We start from the raw sequence: 6,032 nt of genomic DNA, 5'->3' as shown, positions 1-6,032 counted from the left end.
TCTAAGGAAATTGTATTCATTGGATTAAAAAAAGTCCCAGCTATGAAAACTGGCAAGGTAACTGGCAAGTAAGTGCCTGTATATATATAGTTAAAGAAAATTGATAGAAAAACCATAAAACCATGGCTCTGGTTTTACTGTTTCTCTTTATCAGCATTGTTAAGCCATTGTCCTGCAACCTATCTGTCTATATTTACATAGACAGATACATCTATGTTTTAATGTAAATTATTCTGGAGAAAGGAAGAAGCTGCCAGAAAGAAAGAAAGACAAATGTTTGTTCACTTCTGATATCTCGTAAGTAAACAAAGACAGGAATAAATCTTTTCTTGCTCATTTTCTTCTTTCTAGATACAGAACTTCAAAGAATCACTCAATTTGCAGAGATAAGTCTGTCTTTAAAAGCAAGTGAGAGCCTGTAATCAGGAATATGCAAGTTGATTAGTCAGGTTGCTACTAAGCTTGGGGAGTGAATTAAGTCTGCTGCCAAATATGGGCAGACTTTTTTCCCCAGTCTGATTTAACTGGTTGGAAATGTTATATTAAATACAACCCTTGCTATTTCAAGACAAGCTTGAAATTCGTAACGTGCCCCGAGTCTGGTCACAGGAGCAAAGAAAGATCTTGTCCACAATATATTAGTGCCTATTACCCATCTCGAAGATTTGTTGCGATACCGAATTCTCCTGGGCAGCTTTCCAAGCAGATCTGCTAAAAAAGGTGACCCTCGTCTTTGCAGGAGGAACCTGCAATATGGGTCAAGAAACCATAGGACTTGGGCAGCTCTTTCCTTCAGCCACTTCCTGATGTCGACCCGTGTAGCACGCCGCTGTAGCACACCATACCGTTTGGGGTGTTTTTCTGCACCCAGACGGTGGGGTCTGACCCACTCCACTCCTCTGGTCTCACACAAGTCGTTTGCCCCTCAGCAACCAGGGCCTCACCTGCCAGGAGACTGGCACATGCCTGCATCTGATGTTTTCAGGGAAGCCACTGCTGTGAACCTTTCCCTTTTCCCCTTTCCCCGTTCCCCTTTCTGTGTCCTCCTGATTCCCAGAACTTTCAAGAAAATCCTCTCCATTTCCCATAACCTCCATTTGTTTTCAGCCAGCAAATAACGAACAGGAAACTAATGAGCAATAGCCATTTATTGTTTCGGCTACCTCAGTGCTTTATTACTTGGCTTGCCAAACAGGGAGCCTGCTTTTCTTCAGTCTTCATTTCCTTTCCAAAATGGTTCTTACAGTTTCTCCCCCCTGCTCGAGTCCCCCCCTCCCTCCGCACCCGGGGCGGCAGCAAGTCCAGCAGCCCTGCACCAGCACCCGTCCTCTCCCGCAAACCCATTCCGAAAACGCACCCTGCCAGCTCGGGCCCTGGTTTCCCTGCTGCCTCCACCACCGTTCCCTATCATTCCTGCATGTCCCACCTTTTGCTTTGGCATTAGGTCTGCCCGGGGAGAGCGCCTGCCTGCTAATAGCAATTTGCTCTCTCTGTTGTTTGCAGTTCAATAAATGCTGGCTGGATGTGTTCCTGATGTTTCTCCTAACGTGTTGTCTGCAGGCACATGGGCTAGAAACATGCCCCCGCAGACACGCCGGCTGCACAAGCAGAGGAGGGCTGCAGCCAGCTCCTTCCTGCCATTGTGGAGGAGCTCCGCCAGGCCACGGCGGTGGGAGGCGCGGGGACAGATTTTTGGGTTCCAGGCCAAGGATGTTGAGCTTGCAAACTGCCCTCCTTTCCAGGAAGAGAGCACGAGTGACATTGAAATGCCTCAGCATCGCCAAGCCTTGCTGCGGAGAACAGTGCTGTTCCTGGAGGCAAGCTGCCGTGCTTCCACGCACATGCAAGCACCAGGTCGGCAGCCAGCAGTGAGGGATGGGGTGGGTGACAGGATAACATATGACAGGAAAGCAAGGTTAAAAACAAAAGGAAGGGGAAGTGTTGGAGCAAAATGTCCGATTTCCATAAGAATTTAACTGTTTAATCCCTCTAATGCTGTATCGCAGTTTCAAAACAGTGACGTACATTTTCTCGGTGGGCGATGGCATGACAGGAGCCGACATCTATATTTAACAGTGTGTAACTATTTGTATAGCATGGACAGGCCTTGTTCCACTATGTGCTGAACAAACGCAGTGGGGAATAGCGCATGCTCCAAAGAGGTTACGCAACAGCTATAGGAGGGAAGGGAAGCTATAGGAAGGGAAAAACACACGTGCACAAGGGCAGGTTACTGACAGAGCACAGATTCCTCACCGAAAATCTCAGTGCCCAGTCTTCTCAATGGCACTACCTGTGCTTCAAACAGCCAGAAGGGTTGTAGCCTTATGCATGGTCTTGTGCTCTGCCACAAGGTCAGCAGTGCAATGAAATAAGCTCGAGTCCTCCATAAGCTGTGATAGCTGTGATCCCTATCACCATGGAGCCGTTCTACCCAGTGAACCAGCCAGACTGGGAGAGGCAGCGGGACAGACTGCTTCTTTCCCCTCTGTAGCGATGACAAGCGATCCTGCCCGGCTGAACACGGGCTTTCCCACCAGGAAGCCTATGCAGTAACATGTGGCTATGTGGGACTTATTTTTACGAGACAGATGGAGCCTTCAGTTCTCATATATGTTTTAATATCTCATCATTGTTTATATGAGAAACTAAGTGATTCTTTAAATTGAGGTCCTTTTATTTCAGGGAGAGACACTGCCAGAAGCAATAATACTTGGTAAGTTGTGGGCAATAACATGATCTTGGAACGGGGACAGTTCACTCACTCTTAAATTTTACTTAGGTCAGATTTAACTGTCTCCAACTAACACCTTTTCTATTTTTTAAGCCAGGGGCTATTCTGCTGTAGGAAACATGTTTTTTAATAGTGAAGGAGATCAGCCAGTGGAACAAATGAAAAAGGAGAATGGTGGATTCTCCCTCTGGTCTTCAAACTACAAAAGATACACCCTGGCCAAAAGTGCTCTGAGGCTCAAAGCAGTGGAAACTGGGAACCTTACAGTGGTCTGTTATACAGGGGAAGCCAAAGAGGATTCCGCTTCTGTGACTTTCTCCTCTGTAGCTCCTCCGTACCTGCCCTGTATATATTATACGTCTCTTTATCTTGGTGTAGGTACCCATCTCAGAGCTGCAGGATGGCAGAAGCCAAGTGATGAAACTGTGCAGCCCCGTCACAAGTGACTGTGAATTGCCACAGTGCCTGGGGCTATGGGGAAGGGGCTCCAGCATCCTTTTAGCTCCCCAGTACATCTGCCTGTCTGATACAACTCCTACAGCTGTAATATCCGAGCTCCTCACAGTGTGCAATAGTCCCATTTCCTTGGTCATTCTGGGAGCAGGAAACTACTGTGAGCGGGCTATGAAGCAAGGGACAGACGCCTATGCAAGCAGCTGCAGACACAAGCTCACTCTTCCCAGTCTTCGTGCTCCTCAAGTACCAGACATCCACCAGCTCCAAACCCACGTCCAACCTAAGCACAAGCAAAGGAGCATGCTGTGAAGCAGGGTCTATTAGTTCAGACATAGCAGTGCACTAGCGTAGCTGCATGGCTTCCAGCCCAGAGCTGGCTCTCAGCTGGCCAGCTCAGGGACTGAGTCAGCTACCCCACTTCACGTCCTGCCTGGAGCAGCACAGAAAGATATGCAAGGCCTGTGAATCAAACCCAGCTTTATTTCAAACCCAAGGGTATGCCGTGCTCCTTTCCCTGTGGGACAAGGACTGCAGCCCTGCAGATAGCTGGGAGGCACTCCCAAAAACTGCCCGTAGCTCTCTGCATCTCTCTTTTTCCGGAGACGTCCCAGCTCCCCAGGAACTGAAAAGCAAACCTCTGTCACCCCTAGGAGCACAGAGGCGTGCCGGTCCCTCTCTCTGCAACAACACCTGTATACAGCAACAACAGCATGATACAATTATGCCATAGCAAGCCACTGATAAAATAACTGGAATGGCGAAGACAAATTGTTCATGAAAAGCTGATAAAGATGTGTCCTAGTGTCCTAGGAAATGATTGGAAAACAAACCCAGTCTTCAGGACCTGAGATCAGAGTTTTCAAACACAGTTATTAGCCTGTATAATCAATAAAGGGTAGGTGCACTGTGTGGGTTGCTCAAGGTTGTTTGGATCTCTTTGTGGAGGCATGGGCAGTAACTTCACCCAAGGCAAAGTGACTGTGAGCTATTCCAGCCCTAGCCCCTGCCCAGGAAAGGCACTTGATGCTCATTAAGGGGAAGTCTCCAAAAATCCTAAGCTCATCAGTCAGGTGTGGATGATTCCAGTTGTCTGCCAGGCACTAACCCTTCCTCATCCTCCAGAAAGAGCAGGGCCTGCTCTCCACACCAGGGCAGGGGGCACAGAGATGGGAAGCCCCTGCCTGGGGAGGCAGGAATGCCAGAGGTGCATTCGGTAGAAGAGGAAAATCAAATTCAAGTTGAAATGGGTGTTTCTGGGAGCAGCATTCACTTGCTACAGCAATAGCCCAACCCAGTAAAATGACTCGGACAATCTGGACGCATGCCTTACGGCATCTTCCTCCTCCCCTCCTTCAGGGATTTTTGTAGGGGGAGATGATACAGTCCTATATGAGCTGCCATTAGGCTGCTCTGGGATTTTCAGGAGAGGTCCTTGTCAAACAGGAAACCTATACATATAAATTTTCAGCACATTTTCATGTAACGTATGTGCAGTTATCTCAGAAGACTCATGTTTAAATCTGCATTCCTCTGTGTGCAAGGTACTGTTTGTCAGGCTAATGCTGTGCTTTCAGTAGGTAAAATGTCCACTGTACTAAGTGCCATGGCCACTTTGGTTGGCAAACTTGTTGCAGAATATAAAGAGGGGAGAGCAGAAGAGGAAAGGAGAATTCTGTCTTTCTACTAGCACCAAGGACATTTTTCCTGTGGATATTTGTCCTCTGCGGAGCCAATCTGCCTTGGACAGGGGTCCACAAGACTCCTGAGGAATCAATGAGGCATCCAGCACTGAGATGCTATGCCTTCACATCAACTCCAAAAAACACCACAAACCTGCTGGCATCGTAATGCCAAGCACCTGTGGAGTCCCTGAGCCAAAAGAACAGAGTTCGGTGCTAGAGAGAATGATGCTAAATAATAGTAGTATCATGTCTTTTCCCTGCTCATTGACAAATTAGTGTCTATGTAGCTGTGTCTATATAGCTTTCATGCCCAAATCACTATGCTAGTTAGGAGGATAATTTTTAGATTTAATTTCATTTGGTACAAATGAGAATTTGGAAGCACAAAACATGCACTACAGAAGCAAAGCTTATTCCCTTCTCATATGGCAATAACTTAGACTACCATATACACTTCTGTGCCACTTTGACTAGACTGAGCAGCTTTCTAAGATCAAGAGAAAGTCTAGAATAAAATGTCAGTCTAGTCAGTAAAATGTCAGATTAAAAAAAAAAATATGCTAACCTCTTTTTTTTTGTTTGTTTGTTTTTGTTTAACCTTCTTTCGTTGGCAATAAGCTCTTCAAAGGTTTCCCAAAACCCATCTTTATTTCTAGCCATTGCCCCCATTGTGTGGCATCTTCAAGAGCTTAGAGTTAGAAGACCCACTAATACCTGGAGGTGGAAAATCAAAAGATCTGATGTACTTTCTGAAGATGTATTTATGAGATGTATCCACAGAGAAAAAGCCTGAAGAAGAGCTATTTACCGACAGGCGTCTAGGAAAGACTATCTAATAAATAACATTATCTGTAATATGATTCTGTAATTATGCCATCCTTTAAAGAGACAGCCATGAGTGACAACTTACAAAGTGATAATTACCATGAATGGGTCTACTCAGGGCTTGGGGAGAGCTAAATTGGATGCTAGTTGCTCAGGGGAAACACTGTGGGTGGCAAATGTGGGTGCCATTGTGTCTGGGCAGGCAGTAATATTTCCTTATGCACTCATATTAATCAGTTATCTGACATTTTCAATACTTCAGAAACTTTATACTTCTGAACCACTTCATCTGGTCACCTAATGAAAGTATTGTCTTAAGAGATATTCACATAAGA

The sequence above is a fragment of the Mycteria americana genome, chromosome 1 (genome assembly GCF_035582795.1).
Source record: "Mycteria americana isolate JAX WOST 10 ecotype Jacksonville Zoo and Gardens chromosome 1, USCA_MyAme_1.0, whole genome shotgun sequence".
Lineage (NCBI taxonomy): Eukaryota > Metazoa > Chordata > Aves > Ciconiiformes > Ciconiidae > Mycteria > Mycteria americana.
Note: the sequence above shows the minus strand (reverse complement) of the source record.